The 17,691-nt window shown below is 46.5% G+C and overlaps 1 protein-coding gene across 25 annotated transcripts in view; it reads left to right on the top strand.

Moving 5' to 3' along the window:
• The window catches only part of DLG2 (discs large MAGUK scaffold protein 2), an 834,734-nt gene that overhangs the window by 725,821 nt on the left and 91,222 nt on the right, over positions 1-17,691 (top strand). The window contains exon 1 of one of the 25 annotated variants that reach the window (XM_033146068.1): positions 4,687-4,906. The exons of the other annotated variants lie outside the window; for them this stretch is intronic. The gene's annotated coding sequence lies outside the window, so the exon portion shown is untranslated. Of the gene's footprint in view, positions 1-4,686; positions 4,907-17,691 lie in introns of those variants that run through there. 25 annotated transcript variants of the gene reach the window in all.

Raw genomic sequence — 17,691 nt, 5'->3', positions numbered from 1 at the left:
AAGCCCATTGAATGAGCAGATAGATACATCTCATGCAGCAATAGGTAAAGGTAAAGGGACCCCTGACCATTAGGTCCAGTCGTGTCCGACTCTGGGGTTGCGGCGCTCATCTCGCGTTACTGGCCGAGGGAGCCGGCGTACAGCTTCCAGGTCATGTGGCCAGCATGACAAAAGCCGCTTCTGGCGAACCAGAGCAGCACACGGAAACACCGTTTACCTTCCCACTGGAGTGGTACCTATTTATCTACTTGCACTTTGACGTACTTTCAAACTGCTAGGTGGGCAGGAGCTGGGACCAAGCAACGGGAGCTAACCCCGTCGCGGGGATTTGAACTGCCGACCTTCTGATCAGCAAGCTCTAGGCTCTGTGGTTTAACCCACATCGCCACCCGCGTCCCAATCGCAATAGGTACAACTCCCTAAAACATTTAAAGTCCTTTTTGTATCGCTCTAAACAAAGAGTGAGGCAAACCAGAGTGCTTGGCTGTCCCTTTACCAAGGAGCTATCAGGCTTTCATAGCTGTCACGGTTTTCATGTAGACTCTTCTGCCTGGCTAAAATGCAATTCCAGGCAAGGTGTTTCCTGATCGGCTCAGTAAACCTGGCTGTTCCCTGAATAGCCATATTGCTTAACAATAGGTCTTCTGATAGGCTGGATCCACAGCCTAGTCAATAATACGAATGGCTATTCAAGCCACATCCATCCAGCCTCATTGATTGTTCCATCTCCCAGGAACAAGGCTGGGTCATCTTATCAATTGCTCTTTCCTAATCAAGCTATTTGTATTCCCACTGCTCTAAAGTAACCATCGAAAAGAAACCTCCTTATTTAAAGCAAAGCATTGGGGGAAAGCCATAGCCAAGTGGTGGTTTCACCTGCCTGAAATCATGGTGAGCTAGATGGGCTCCGTATAAGACAGCTTCCTGTGTTCCTAAGCTCTCAGTGCATGAGCAGGGCAATGTGGGAAGAAGAACCCCTTCAGGTATCGTGTTCCTAAGCCATTTAGGGAAATGTAATCATGCTATTCGGGACTCAGGTGGCGCTGTGGGTTAAACCACAGAGCCTAGGGCTTGCCTATCAGAATGTTGGCGGTTCGAATCCCTATGAAGGGGTGAGCTCCCATTGCTCAGTCCCAGCTCCTGCCCACCTAGCAGTTCAAAAGCACATCAAAGTGCAAGTAGATAAATAGGGACCGCTCCGACGGGAAGGTAAACGGCATTTCCATGCGCTGCTCTGGTTCGCCAGAAGCGGCTTAGTCATGCTGGCCACATGACCCGGAAGCTGTCTGCGGACAAACGCCGGCTCCCTTTGCCTATAGAGCGAGATGAGCACCGCAACCCCAGAGTCGGACACGACTGGACCTAATGGTCAGGGGTCCCTTTACCTTTACCTTTAATCATGCTATTCACCATCACTATACTAATGTAAAAAGCACCCTTCACCCCACTGTGGCCAACCAACTAAATACTGGTAGCCCAAAAGAAGGATGCGAGCCCAACAGCACTCTCCTGATTGTTCTTTGCAGCAACTGATAATTCAGCAGATTAAGGAGCGATATTACCAAAACAGCAACAACAACACCCAAGCCTAGTGGGGAAAGACTGGATGCCTCTAGACGAGGATTGGGTAAATTCACGGAGGATAATGTTACTAGCCTCCAGTCAGAGGCAGTAAGGCTTCTAAATACAGTCATACCCCGAATTGCGCATACCCCGGGTTGTGGATGTTCGAGTTAAGAATGCCCGCAACCCGGAAGCATTTCTGGAGCGCGCAGAACGCTTCTGCGCACTTTGCTCATGCGCAGAAGCGCTCAAATCACACTACTTCCTGGTTTTTTGGTTTTGGGGGGGTCATTCGTGTTAAGCACGCCCGTGTTATGTAGTGTGACACGGGGTACCACTGTACCTGTTTTTGGAACCATGGGAGGGGAGAGAGTTTTTGTGTTCGGGTCCCAAATGCGGATTTCCTGCAGGCATCTTGTTGGCCACTGTGAGAACAGGAAGCTTGATATGGGTCATTGGCCTGATCCAGCAGGCTCTTTTTGTTTTTAAGAATGGTGGGTCCACCCGCACATCTTCAGCCCTGCTGCAGACAACAGCAAGGGAAGAATGCCAGTATATACACTGCCTTTTCCTCTGTTTCCCCAACCAGCTTTTTCCCATTCTCAGAGCACCGCTATGAGAAGAACAATTGGAGTACCGGTAAATCAGTCTGGGGATGGGTCAAATGAACTGCCTTCACCCAGACAAGCCTGCCTAGGTCCTGAGATCAGCTACAGAGTTCCTCCTCATAGGCCTGACTTTAAGATCATTTGGACTGACAGGCACCAAAGACAGGGCCTTCATGGGGGTGGCCCCATGTCTGTGGAACTCCCAAATGTATAGCCTCGTCAGTACAAGCTTTTAAAATGGGTAATAATAATAATAATAATCCAACTTATTTTGGGATGTATTCGTAGACTTTTAGTGCTGCTGGCCTGAAGCTGTTCTGCGTTGTTTTCATCAGTTATGTAATGATGCTCGCTGGCCTGCAAACTTGTAGGCTGTTGTTTTAAGCATTCTCTTTTATTGAAACATGACTGGGCATTTTCTAATGGTTGTTTTATATAAGCTTTAAAAGGCAGCCTAAAAATTATAAAGGAAGGAAATCCAGGGCATGACTCTGGTCCCTTCTTGCCCACTTTTGACGGTGTGAGAAGTTTGACCCAGACTAGATCAGTTTTTAACCTGGGCGTTTTGAATGGGATGTGAGCATTCCAAGCTCCAAACTTCCTTTCCCCAGGAAAAGGAGTAGGGAAACATTCCATTACAAAGAACATTCTGGGGTCCACATTTGGCCCCAGGTCCTATGATTCCCACCTGAGCCCTGAGCTGTGAAGTAGTGTGGTGTGATGTGATGTGATGTGATGTGTGGTACACCCTTGGATTCCCCCCCCCCACACACAGTTGCTTTTTTTCTCCCTGCCCCCAGCCCTTGCACTAGAAATACTAGACACAGGGCCATCTTTACCTGGGGGTGCAAGGGGTGTGGGGCAACCAGGCACCGAATTCTGGGGGGCGCCAGGCGCCCGCTGCTGAAGCCACCTAAGCTCTTAACTATCTACCTGTTATGAAATAATAAATAATTTTGATCAAGCTAGAAAAAGAAAATACTTGTATACCTAGATATTAACGAAATGTATACGTACTACAGGTGGGTAGCCATGTTGGTCTGCCATATTTTGTTTCGATGTATACCTACTGTTTCACTAAAGGACTTTTTACTTTGTGCGCTCATTTATCAAAGATGCGCCAGCGGCGGCGCTTGTCATTCACAACGGTGGCGCTTCTCAGACTCAACAACAGCGCTTGCCATTCTCAATAGCGCTGTGCATGCAAAATTAGCTAAATTTGGGGGCGCTGGGCAGATCTTTGTACCCCGGCGGTGCTTATGCTAAAGACGGCCCCGACTAGACATGGTGTGTCGACAGTGACCACTAACCCTGATAGCTGTGTTGGTCCTCCCCTGCCAGAGGCAGTATGTTTAGGAAACTGCAGTTCCTGGAAACTGCAGGAGGAGAGAGGGTTGTTGCATTTACGTCCTGCTTGTGGCCTTCCCATTGGGACATCAAGTCTTCTTACAATGGCAACAGTTGTGGTCCAGGAATCCATAATGCTGAGCAGGGCAAACCACTCCCCTTGACCCTTCCCTTTTTCTTAAAAGCGCCCTGTTTGTGGGATAGTAGCAGGAATGGCTTTGGGGGGCAGGTCAGAACTCTCTGTGCATTCTGTTGGGGTTGGAGAAAAAAATCTGCTTTCTCCCAAATTGTGGGGAGGGAAGCTCAGAATCACCACCACCTCCAGCCAGACTACGCCTACTACTTATTCTTCCTCCTCCTCTTCTTCTGTATCACATTTATGTCCCATCTTTTCTCCAAGGAGTTCAAGGTAGCTGTTCACCCCATTTTATCCTCACAACAACCCTGTGAGGTTGGTCAGACTGAGGATGAGTAACTGACTCGAGGCCGGGCCTCATGGCTGAGTGGGGATTTGAACCCTGGCCTCTCACGTCCTAGTCCAAAACTCTTAACCAGTGCTTTTTTCGGGGGGCGGGACGCAGGGGTATGCATACCCCTAAACATTTTGTGAATCTAAGTTTGGCCTCATTGAGGGGCAGCATTTCAATATGAGTAGGAAAATGAGAGTACCCCTAAACATTATTTTTTGGGGGGGGAGGGAGCACTGCTCTTAACCATCGTACCACACTGAGAAGAACCTCAGAGAGTTTGCCCGTTGCCCACTGAATTTAAACCACCATCCCTTTCAAGGGGGGAGGGGTGCCGCTTCCTCACATTGCGTGTCCAAAGTAGTTCACCACAGCGCACTTGAACAGCAAGGGTGACCCCCATTTCCCCCCTGCTTTATATATGAATTTACCGCTGACCCAGCTCGGCCTACTTCTGGCACCCTAAATGCCTGTCCTGGCCCTCCTGCTGGCCTTGATGCAGACTTGGCCATTCCACCTTAACAAGGTGCTGTGAGTGACAATTGAGGATGCTGCACAGAGCAGAGGGTGGTTGCTGCAGCCTGCCATTGGCTTGCGCTTGTGCATCCTAAGCACCAATTACAGTCCCCGCTGCCAGCTCTAATGTGTTTATTGGGATGAGTTATAACCAAATACATGTACACAGGCTGTGTGTGTGTGTGTGTGTGTGTGCGTGTGTGCGCGCCTCGTTGAATTGACCTCCCTCTGTGATGTAAAATATGAGAGTCTGGGAGCTACCCGTTTTATAATTCATCAGATTCAGTGACTGAGCAGAGCTGCTTGGCTTAATTATAAAGGCAAGTGCGAACTCAGCGGCTGACAGGGGGGATCTTGAAAGAGCCGGAGCACCCTGCTTTTGTTCCAGCGAAACCTGCCTTTTGGGTGAGTGATGTGGCTTCAGTTCTCCTCCCAAATGCTGGCAAATCTGCCTTGTTGCTTTTGAATGCGTCCCTCTGCCCTAGGTACCTGTTTCCGGCGCCAGCAGAGGCTTAGAATCACCTCTGTGCCTTTTCATTTTATGACCTGGTGTCAGATTTGGGGGCTGAGAGAAGAGGAAGGGGGGGAATGTGCATGTCTGAATTCTTCACCAAAATTTTGCAACACTGCCCCCCCCCCAAAGAAAAATAAAGACACTCCAATAATCATAATATCTAAGTTTCTGGCTTGGGGAATGCAACTGAGGATAAATCAGAGGCTAGCATCCCTTCCCTGCTTTTCGGATGGTTTGCATTTGCTGTTAAGAGGAGAAAGTGATGTAGTTTTTGTTAACTGGGGGGGGGAGAGAAAAAGAGAGGGAGAAGCATTTGTTTCTGCCACTGTTTCCCTGCAATTCTGATATGTGTGTGACTTTGATTCTAATTCAGTCTTGGATAGCTGGATAATTTTGTGTTTTCTGCATCAAGACGCTGGGAGAGACTTGCACGCTAGGGTTGCTTTTTTTGGGGGGGGGTAACCAGTTTCACTGCTCTATGCTAAAAGACAGGTTCAAATGAATTCCAAAAGGGGACCTTTTGTTGCTGTCATTCAGCAGGAAAGGAACAGAGCCCAATACTTCCCCCGCCATCCTGCCCTGTGTGCGTGTGTTACAGTAAATACCCAAAATTCGGTGGAGGCTGGCATTTGCATTTGCATGCTCTCATTCCCAAGGCAGCGTTTTTTAAAAGTCTGAAAATGCAGAGATGCAGCAGTGAGTGTTGGCTATCGCCAAATGGGATTGTCAGCTTCCACAGGCTGGGTGTCCAGCAAAGTGAGGGAAATACGTGATCTAGTTTTAGACAGTCGTGAAATTCATCTTGAGATTAGCAGCTGGTGTAAATGTGAACTTTCACCACTGTAACATACGGATGTACCCCCTAGCCCCTAAGTATCCATCACTTTGTGCAGAGAGTGAAGCAGCTCAGAAAAGCTTGTGCCAAAGTAAGCGTGTTAAATCTTCAGTGTGGCACAAGATCTGTGGTTGTTCTAGATTCAAATGAATGTTTTGTACACCCCAAATCTTGGATGAAAATGACATTGGGGAAGAAAGCATGCTATGGAATCTGATCTCCCTGTTGCTGCATGCTGTTGTTGATTGTTTATTTAAGAAAACGGCAGGCAGTTATTCATTGCTTTCATTACTCCTTGCTTTGTGTTGACCTGTACTTCAATTAGTGTGTGTGTGTGTGTGTGTGAGAGAGAGAGAGAGAGAGAGAGAGAGAGAGAAGTTAATTTACACCAGATCCTCCCTCTGGAAGCCCTGCAAGATCAATAAGTCCATCATTTCTTAGTTTTACTTGAAAGAACTATAAAGCATTTTTCATATCCCTCTATCTATTTCATTTCATTTCATGTGTGTGTGTTTGTGTGTTTGTGTGTGTGTGTGTTTCATCATACACATATAGACACATTTCCTTTCAATCAAAGGCAGCTCAGCGTGGATCAGTCTCTGGGACTATCCAAAACACTTGGAAGAGCAACATCTGGTGGCTTAATGCTTTTCTCGATGGTGGTATCCAAGGCTTCATTCCTCGCTGCTAGAATTTGCTGTGTTACTCGCCACTGCCTTTGCACAGGCTGCTGCTGCCATGTGCTACTGTAGCACAGTGGCTAAGAAGCCAAGCAGCGAACCATCAAGTGCCCAGTTCGTATTTTACCAAGGCCACCAACTCACTTGGTAGCCTCTGTGTTAAGATTTAGCAGCATTGTTATTAGCTGTAAGTATGCTGGTTTCTCCCAGCCTCAACCTTCTTCCCTGCAGTCCAGGGATGGCAATAGCCTTGAACTTCCTTACAGGGTTGTTTCGTAGAGATTTCTGGGAGGATCGTTCAAACGAACACCCTAACCTGCAATTTAAATGCTAAGCATCTTTAACAGATTAAAGACCCAAGGGGGGGTCTTTCTCCTTGGAAGGGAAGAAGGGCAAAGATACACTTTCCTTTGGGAAGACCCCAAGTGGGAGGGAGAAGGGATGAGGATATTTTTAGCAACAAAGTACTCTGCTCCTCGTTGTCTCCTGAAATTCAAATTGAGCTTATTTGTGAAAAGGAGTGGGGTGGGTGGAATTGCACATGTTTTCCCTCTCTGGCAGATGTCTACAATTAATACCAGCAGTTCTGGGCGCCACTCAACCCCACTCTGCCCAAACACACACACCTGCTTATCTGGCTAGGCACAACTTTTAAATGATCTTTCGCCCTTCCATCTACCATGCGCTGGAATAGGAAGCTGCTCATAGCCACTCCCCCATTCCCATCTACTGTAGCAAAACTACAGGGAACCAGGCAGAGGGCCTTCTCGGTAGTGGCGCCCACCCTGTGGAACGCCCTCCCATCAGAAGTCAAGGGAATAAACAACTACCTGACATTCAGAAAATTCCTGAAGGCAGCCCTGTTTAGGGAAGTTTTTAAACTGTGATATTTTAAATGTATTTTAATGTTTGGTGGAAGCCGCCCAGAGTGGCTGGGGAGACCCAGCCAGATGGGCGGGGTACAAATAATAAATTATTATTATTATATTATTATTACTGTCTACTCCTCCTAAGGCCTCGGACAGAGGTTTCTCCAAGTCAAGCTCCCCACCCCCCACCCCAAGTGAAGATGCCACAGATTGAAACACGTGCTCTGCCACTATCCAGGATGGTGGAAACAAAACTGGATTGTGGAGATCTCCAACATGATCTCTCTGAGCTCGGTGAACGGAGAATGCAAGGGTAAAGCGATGTCCATTGGGACAACAGCAGGAGCAAACACCCTTAGCTTTACATATAGCTTTGGAACTCCCACCACCACCACCACCCAACTAAATATTAGACCAGCACCTTCTCGGTTGCCTTTTGTGTTGCCTACTGTCTGGAAACAAGCCTTCTAAGTATGGTAGAAACCTTCCCCAGTCTGTCTCTGTACTGGAATTGCTTTAAAAACGTTTCATTTCCTTTATTGCCTTTCTCCCTGGGTTTCTTTGGGGAGGAAGGGCAGAATATAAATTTAATGAATTGGTGAATTAATGAACACTGATTTTTTTTTTTGAGGGGTGGGGGCATCTCTGCTGGCAGGTAACTGACCAGCAAAGGGTATATTGAGGCTCTGCATTGAAAATGTCAATCTGTTGCCTGGGACCTGTGAATAATTAGTATAATTAGTAAAGGGGTTGAATAAAACTACCAATATTGTAAGGTCTGCCCCCCCCTTTTTTTTTACAAATTTGCTTTTGCTGTTGCTATGGTTGGTTGTTACCCTGTCTATCAGGATAGAAATCCTTCCAAATAACAAAAGATCTGTTAAGGAAGCCAAATATTCGAGCATTGAGTATTTATCAGGATCTTTTCCACAGGGCAGTTGGATGACCCTACGGAGATCCCTGTGGGGTGGGAAGGAAATGTCTGCGTGCAGCATCCCTGGTGCCACCTTTGCCTGCCTGCCTCTTTTTCAGTTCTGATTGCTTCACCTCAAACAGGATATTGTAGAGCTGGGTGATGTGCAGAAAAGAGCAGCCCAAAATTGATCAGGAGGAAAAAGAAGTGAGTAATGGAGTAAGGTCAAGACAGAGACGTATAAAATTAGGTGTGGTGTGGTGGAAAGATGGAAGTTCTTCTCCCTGTCACTGGAACCCAATAAGACCATCCCAGTGGAGCTGGGAGCTGGGAGATTCAGCACGGAGGAAGGGAGATGATTCTTCACACTGTGTATTGCAGGCACATCCAACAGGTAGATTGTGATCTACTGGTAGATCACTGGATGTCTGTGGTAGATCACTGGTAGATCACTGCCCCCCAAGAAGCTCAACAAGTTTGGCTCCCCCCAAAAAAGCTCAACATTTTTGCCCTGGATCCCTAAAAAACGTGGTTTTCTCCTCCCTAAAAAAACTTCAACCTGAACCCCACCCCAAAAAATGGGCCTTCCTCCTTCCTAAAAAAGCAAAAAAGCTCATCAACTTTGACCTGAACCCCCCAAAAGGGGGTAGATCAGTGCCAATTTTTAACTCTGTGAGTAGATCGCTGTCTCTTGGAAGTTGGCCACCCTTGGTGTATTGAATTTGCTTCCACAAGGTGTGCCGAGGGCCACCAACTTATCTCAGAGAATCACAGAGTTGGAAGGGACCCTGGGGGTCATCTCGTCCAACCCCCTGCAATGCAGGAGCATGCAGCTGTCCCTTACGGGGAATCGAACCTGCAACCTTGGCATTGTCAGCACCGCGCTCTAACCAACTGAGCTAGTCAACGTTTCTTATTAAGAAATTAAGAGGGCTTTCAAGGGGTGTTAGGCAAATCTCTATAGGATAAGGTGAGCTATGCTGCATCCAGGATGAGAGGAAGCTTGCTTCTGAATATCCTTGCTAGGGACCAAAGTGGGAAATGGTGATTGCCCTCAGGTCTTTGAGAGGGTCACAGCTCATGCTAGAGCATATGCCTTGCCTTCAAGAGTATACATCCTTTGCACGAAGAAGTTCCCCCGGGTTCAATCCCCAGCACAATCCCTAGCACTTCCAGGTAAGGGAGAGCCTCTGGCAGCCAGTGTAGAAAATACTGAGCTACAGTAAATGGTCCAATGGGTCTCACTCTGTATAAAGCAGCTCCCAATGGATCTACGTCTTGCTTGTGAGCTTCCCGTAGTCATCTGGTTGGCCACTGTGGAAATCAGGATGTTGGACTGTATAGGCTTTGGTCATGATCCAGCAGGGCTCGTCTTGCGTTCTTATGTTTATATGCATACTAGAATATTTCTTGTTCATCTGAAAGCATCCTTTCAATATCAAAGTGATCCTTTTTTCAGAAATAGTAAGCCTGGAAGTCTATGAACCCTCCATCCATTCCTTCTGCAGACTCTGCAACTGCATCCATCTGTCGGAGTATTTGCATTGTGCTTATCACCATGGGTACCATTATAAGTGATGCTGGGGAAACGAACCATAAAAATATGCACACTGCAGCTGGGGGAATAAACAAATGAAGGCGCTCGGCGAAGGACTGTCGGGGCGGTCTGGCAACTAGTGAGCTGTATAACTAAGTTAGTGTGGTTCAAGTGATAGTAATGGACATAAGCCTGGGAAATCTTGGCTCAGGCGTCTTAGTCAGAGACATTTGATGAGCTCTGGAGCAGATAATCCCCTCTCTCAGATACACAGTGCAATCCTGCACACGTCTACTCAGAAGTAAGCCCTGTTGAGTTGAATGCAGCTTTCTTTGAGGTGAGCATCGGACTTCCGCCTCACTTTTCTAAACATAAAACCACATTCAAACTTTGTAAAAATCACTATTAGAAGCTTACAGGCTCGCTTCCGGAAAAGTTGGAATGTTGGTGCATATTCCATAACATCGCATGAGCTTCAATCAGTGTCAGAAGTTTTATGGCCGGATGTGCAATATAACGTCATATTTAGAGTTTCCTGTAATGTTTCGTTGCATAACATTAAAACTAAAACTGCAGGGACAAGACTTTTCTGTGCTTGACTTAAGCTAGCATGGCTTGCTTGTCTTGAAGAAAATTGGTCCAAACCTAGGGCACCACCACTGTGAAGGCTCTCCCCCCTTTAATGGAAGATGGAAGAGCCCGAGTTCAGTAGCAGAGCATCTGCTTTGCATCAGGAAGGTTCGATCCCTGTTATCTCCTGGTAGAGCCCCCATTTGAAACCCTGGTGAGCTGCAGCCAGTCATTGGAAACGAGGGTGAGCTAGATGGACCAATGTTGCCTGATGCTATTCTGTGTTCTTATTGCGGTAATCGTTTTGGGGATGGATGACTTGCCCTTTTCCCTTTTTTGCAGTGGGTTATGAACCTATAAACTGATCCATTGAAATGCAGTCCAGAAACGTTGGAGGTGGCACTCTGCTTCAGTAGTAAGCTGCCAGAATTATACCGAAACAGATGGCCGAAATGTATTTTGTCATTTTGGAGGGGGCTAGCATTTGTTCCTTCCAGTCTGGCATGCTGTGGCACCCATTGCGTTTGACAACTGCTGGCATGGGAGTTTCTGGGCACGTTGTGGCTGAAATCCCATGCGCTTTTGAAAGGGGCTTACGACTACTCTGGTATCGATCAGTGTGCATCAACCACCATCAAACAAGTCACACCTTTTCGGCTTTAAATGCTTCCATACTCTTCCAGCCAGTGTGGAAGAAGATTCTTCTCCCGCCCATCGATCTCTCGGTCATAGAGCATCTGCTTTGCATGCAGAACGTCCCAGGTTCCACCCCCAGCTTCTCCAAGTAGGGGTGGGGAAACCTCCTGGTCTGCAGCTCTAGAGAGCTTCTGCCAGTCAGTGTAGACAATACTGAGTTAGATGGACCAGTGTCCATCTCGGTGTAAGGCAGCTCCCTCTGCTATCCCTGCTGCTGGTCTGCATAATAATAATAATAATAATAATAATAATAATAATAATAATAATAATAATAAATATTTATTTATTTATACCCCGCCCTTCCCAGCCAAAAACCAGGCTTAGGGCGGCTAACACTAATTAAAATCACAGCAAAACATAAAAACAATCAATTTAAAATACAGATTAAAATACAAAATTCAAAATTAAAACTGCAGTCTCATTTTCAAATATCCCACCAATAAAAGAATGAAGCATAACTATCAAACAGAAACCAACCCAATTGCCAGGTGGAACAGCTTCTATTTGCAGGCCCTGCGGAAAGATGCCAAATCCCGCAGGGCCCTGGTCTCTTGTGATAGACTGTTCCACCAAGTCGGTGCCAATACTGAGAAGGCCCTGGCCCTAGTTGAGGCCAACCTAGCATCTTTGTTGCTCGTGACCTCCAAAAGATTAATATTTGAGGACCTTAAGGTCCTACACGGGACATACCAGGAGAGGCGGTCCCTTAAGTACGAGGGTCCTAAGCCACATAGGGCTTTAAAGGTCAAAACCACCACCTTAAATCTGACCCTGTACTCCACCGGGAGCCAGTGCAGCTGGTAGAGCACTGGATGAATGTGGTCCCGCGGCAAAGACCCGGTAAGGAGCCTCGCCGCGGCATTCTGCACCCGCTGGAGTGAATTAAAACCAGGCTAAGAAACCCTGGTTTTGTCCCCACTTCCATTTCCTTGACTGCCTCCTGTACTTCTCTCCAGGAAAACGGAAAAGAGTGGGGCAAAGCCTTGGCAGTTTCCCCAATGCTTCAAAAAAGAAAGCATACTTTCTGTGCACATCTGCAAGGTTGCTATTCATAGCACATGCGAAATGTGCTGGCTTTCCGCGTCGAATGCTGAGGACCCCGTGCACTTGAAAGAGCACATTTTTAGCCCTGAAGCCCTCAAGCTTTATACGTGGAGGGAAAGCATATGGTTTTTGCATGGCACCTCCCCAAAATATAACAGACATAGCTCAGTGGTAGAGCATCTGATTAGCACACAGGATTTCCTAGTTTCAATGCCCAGTATCTTCAGGTAGAGCAGTCCTGTCCGAAATGCTGGAGGGTCGCTGCTAGTTATTGTACGTAGATCATACTGAACTAGGTGAACCAGTGGCCTGATTTAGTAACCAGCAGCTTCCAGTGTCCCTACATTGGAGTTAAATGAGGGTGCTTATGGTGCTGTTGCAGAGGCTCTAATGTCTCCTGTTAAACCACTGTTCGCATAGGGAACAGTCATAGCTCAGTGGTAGAGTTCCTGCTTTCCATGCATAAGGTCCCAGGTTCGATCCCGGGCATCTTCAGGTAGGAAATGTTGCTTGTCTGAAGCCCTGCCAGTCAGAGTAGAAAATATTGAGCTAGATGGGCCAGTGCATCTGACTTGGTGTCATGCAGCTTCCTATGTTCCCATGTGTTCAGTGAATGGGTGAGAGGAAAGCAGAATTGCACCCACCAGACACATTCTCTAACACTGGCAGATGTGGCTCAGTGTTTCCATTTGTAGGTGGAGCGCTACATGGGGCTTTCTCAGTAATGCCTAATGGGAAGCTGCTGGGAGGCACAGACAGCGGTCATGGTGATGTTGGGAGAATGGACGGTGGGTTTGATCCTGCTCCCTCATAATGCATCATGTGTGTGCACATGCATGCATGCAGGAAGCTGCATTAGAGGAGCACACCTATTGCCAAGGGTTGTAAGAAGGTAGCAATTGCCATTCCAACCCATATTTGTCGTTTCCGTTTTGCTGCACTTCGGTTTCCCCCAAATGCTACATAATTTGTCTTGCTGCCTGCTATTTTACGTGAGTTATGTAACTGTTCATCTAACTTTCACAAATTACATTCATTTTAATGCAAAGGTAACACCAGATGATAGATAGATAGATGATAGATAGATAGATAGATAGATGATAGATAGATAGATGATAGATAGATAGATAGATAGATAGATAGATAGATAGATAGATAGATAGATACTTTATTGTCATTGTACATAGTACAACAAAATTGAATGCCATCCCAGAACAAATTTTTAAAAGCAATTGATTACAAGTTTTTTTGTGGACTTAAAAAAAAAGCCCAGTCCAGCAACAACATGAACAAATCCCAGTTTTATTTGTATGTCTGACTTCTGTTCCTGACCATGGATGAGCATACAAACTGCTGCCATTTCCACTTCCTTTTCCATTTTTATCTGAATTCTTCAACATCCTTACTGTTGCCAGGCTCAGTGAATCTCTGCTAAGTGATGGTTAGAATCTAGATTTTACTATTATTTCTCAGGAGGAACATCTGAGACATTTTGAGAGGGGGTGGCAGAAACAATGACCTATTTACTGAGCATTCGTCCTGTTTTGCTGGCATGAAGTTTATGTGGAGGTTAAATTATATCCCGTCTTTATTGTGCATTTCTACTGAACATTCTTCCTGCATTCACCCTGATTCGCTTTTGGGGGAGGTTTCAACATCTTCCCATTAGCCATTTGTTCACCCCACACTTTTCAGTGCACATTCCCCCTGCACTTTCTAAATTGCTAAAAGTTTTTGAAGTGGATTTTTAATGCTAGGGCGGCAGAGCAATTGCACCCACTTTAATTGCAGAAACCTGAAGTTATTGTGCGTGCTTGGCTCCTGCAAACGAATGAGTATGTTAAGGCACCTTAGTACCGCAGAAGCTGGGGTGCATATTTTAAATGCTCCCCTCTCCATTAGAAAAACAAAAACAACCTCCCTGCATGTAGAAAAGCAGCTTCTCTGGGGAAATGGTTTGTCATAGCTTGACCCCTGATATGCTTGATTAGTAGGTGTGGGGAGTATTCAAAAGGATCACAACATGCACTCACTAGAAGCCTAAAGTTGTACAGTCCAGAATTCCAATGCCTCATTCCACAGGGTTTGTGCAAAGGCTCTTTTTGCTTTCTCAGTTCAAGACTGTAGCCCCCATGGAAGTCTAAAGGTCAGCCTTCTTTAGAATGAATATATGTGACGGTCAGATATGATAGGACAGGATGTTTTTATTCCTTGGAGATGTCTCACTGTGCCATTTAAATGTATTGATCACGCAAGGAACGCAGGCTGAATGCGGTTCTACAAACGGAAAATAAGTTCAGATCTATTTTCTGCATGTTTCAGAAGCACCCGCTGCACAATGTACAGAGCCGGCAAGAATCTAAAAGTGTTCCAAAAGTCATCCCTTAGCAACAGCATAATGAGACAAACAACAAGCCATATTGCCACATTCGGCAATGCAGAAATTTAAGACTAAATGAAGCAATCCTCAGAGGTGTTAAAACTTAAACCAATTATAAATCATGATGGGGGGGGGGGACTCAGGGTCTTAGAATCTCTGTGTTTTGCATTACATGTCAGGAAGGGGACCAGACAGCCTGGGTGATCAGCTGCCCTTGAAGCATCATATAGAGGCCCTGTCTGTTGCATTCTGCCTATAGGGTGAGAGCTTCGATATCCATTCCTCCTTCTCTGTGGCATGTTGAGGAGTGGAGACAGCAGACGCTCCTTCCAACCATCACTTTCCCGATTGCTTTGGTTAGTTGTAGTAGCACATGGTTGGGGTACTCGATCTGGCCAGTGAACTGTATTGTTGATCTCCTTCACCCCTTGTAGTCCAAATTTGACAGGTGGGTGAAGACACTCGCCTGCCTATCGCCCCATGCGACAATGATCCCCTTTTCTGACCACAGGGGTCTTGCAGAGTGCTTTGCACCATGCCCACAAAAAAGTGCTTTTGCAAAGCTCTTTGCAAGGCAGCCCTTTGAAAGGGGCTCATGACTCCCCCTAGGCCCCTTGCAAAGTAGTTCGGCTGCAGACCAGCTGTTTGGAGGAGCATTGCTGAGTGTGAGTGATCCGCCTGCATTCCTGATGGTACTACAAGAAGGAAGAACTAGGTGACAGAGGAGTCAGTGCCGGTTGTGCCAGGAGCCACCCCTACACACACACACACACACACACACACACACAGGGATGAGGCCACAAGATGAAATACTAATGGAGAGAAGGGTGGTCCTGTCCATGGTGGCAGACTCAGAACCATCAAGAATCATCTGCACGACCCGTCCATGAAAATGCAAGTTGGGCTTGCCAAACCATAATCAGCCGCATTGTGCTTTGCTTTCCATAGTTATTTATTTCTCCATTTAACGCAAATTGCTGAGCTGGGTGGCATGGAGGTGAGACTTGTTAAAAGGGTGCAGACCAACCAACAACATTGCGGTGCAAGGCCTTCCAATTAGCTGTGGCTTTGAGAATCTGGAGGCAGCTGCACAAGTAGGAGAAAATATATGGTTTCTCAGAGTGAATTGCTTTTAACAAGAGATGGCTGGTTTGCAGATTAATGCCGATGCTCTCACTTTAATGGATAGGCTGGCAGTTTAAAGTGTTTGTTTGTTCATTTGTTTAGCTATAATGAAAACCAGTGTCATCCAGCAGATTAAATAGCCTTTGCATTTAGATACAGGAGACAAGAGTCGACATATGAATCTGTCCTGTGCAAAGTCAAACTGTTGGTTCAAATAGCCTAGTATTGCCCACTCTGAATGGCAGCAACTCTCCAGGGTCTCAGGCAGGAGTCTTTCCCAGCCCTTCCTGGAGATGCCAGGGATTGAACCCTTTCCAGGTGCTTTTTAACAGGAGATACCAAGGATTTAGCCCATGAGCTTCTGTGCTGCCCCACTGAGCTTCACTCTAATTGAGATCTCCAATTCAGTTGTTGGGTTGAGAGCTGACTTGTGCATGCATGCCATCATTCAATAACACATCCAGTTACTTGCAGAATCATAGAATTGTAGAGTTGGAAGGGGCCCCAAGGGTCATCTCGTCCAGCCCCCTGCAATGCTGGAAGCTCAGCCAAATCACCCATGACAGGTGGCCATCCAACCTGTACTTTGTTGTTGTTGTTTAGTCGTTTAGTCATGTCCGACTCTTCATGACCCCATGGACCAGAGCACGCCAGGCACTCCTGTCTTCCATTGCCTCCCGCAGTTTGGTCAAACTCATGTTAGTAGCTTCGAGAACACGTCCTCTGTCATCTCCTTGTGCCCTCATTCTTTTCCAGGGAGTCTTCTCTTCTCATGAGGTGGCCAAAGTATTGGAGCCTCAGCTTCAGGATCTGTCCTTCCAGTGAGCACTCAGGGCTGATTTCCTTCAGAATGGATAGGTTTGATCTTCTTGCAGTCCATGGGACTCTCAAGAGTGTCCTCCAGCACCATAATTCAAAAGCATCAATTCTTCGGCGATCAGCCTTCTTTATGGTCCAGCTTTCACTTCCATACATCACTATTGGGAAAACCATAGCTTTAACTGTACGGACCTTTGTCAGCAAGGTGATGTCTCTGCTTTTTAACCTCTACTTAAAAACCTCCAGTGGAGAGTCCACAACCTCCCAATGGATTCTGTTCCAGCTCTTAGTGTCAAAAAGTTCTTCCTGATGTTGTGTCGGCATCTCCTTCCTTGTAACTTATTGATTCGAGTCCTAACCTTCATTGCAGAAGAAAACAAGCCTGCTCCATCTTCCATGTGACAGCCCTTGAGATATTTGACGATGGTTATCATATCTCCTCTCAGCCTCCTCTTTTCCAGGCTAAACATGCCCAGCTCCCTCAACAGCAGGAGAGAGGTAGTGCATTCCTGTTCTGCTTTGGAGCTTATGCCATAGGTATCCGTTTGGCCCCTCTATGGAAGAAGTTGCTGAACTGGATGGCCTTTGATATAATCCAGCAGGACTGTTCTTATGCCCTTACTTTCACTTGGGGCAGATTCACATATGAATGTTTGTTGCCTGTGGTCTACATCTTGTAAGTAATAGGTACACACACACACACACACACACACGTATTTGTTTTTCTTAAAAGACAATTGGCAAGCTTTCTTGGACACTGTTTGGTACCAAAGAGAAGGGGCTCACCACGGAACGGGCGTTCCTTTTTTGTAAGGAACTTATGGGCTTCAAAAACTGAGATTCTGTAGACTTGTGTCTTAGAATCATTTGTTTCAGAGTGAAGTCTAGACGAGTAATCTGATTGCTGGTGTAACGCTGTTCAACGTACAAGGAATTGGGCCCGGGGAGGCAGCCAGAGAAGCATTTGATCTTATTTGAGCTTTCCCCCCACCCCTGTTTGTGCCCTGACATGGTACAGCTAAGTCAGAGGGCTACCATCATGGATCAGGTCCCCTCTTTTAAGTGTGTGGGGAGAGCAGTCCTTTGGTACCCCCCAAACATCCATGTCTTATCCTTGATGAAATGATCCTGACTTGCTCAATGTAGTTACCTTCCCTTTTGGAAAAGAAGATTTCACTTCCTGTTCCCGAAAGAACAGAAAATGCTAG

This window comes from Lacerta agilis, chromosome 4 (assembly GCF_009819535.1).
Source record: "Lacerta agilis isolate rLacAgi1 chromosome 4, rLacAgi1.pri, whole genome shotgun sequence".
NCBI classification, from domain to species: domain Eukaryota; kingdom Metazoa; phylum Chordata; class Lepidosauria; order Squamata; family Lacertidae; genus Lacerta; species Lacerta agilis.
The sequence above is the reverse complement of the archived record's forward strand: the minus strand, read 5'-3'. Positions and strand labels throughout refer to the sequence as shown.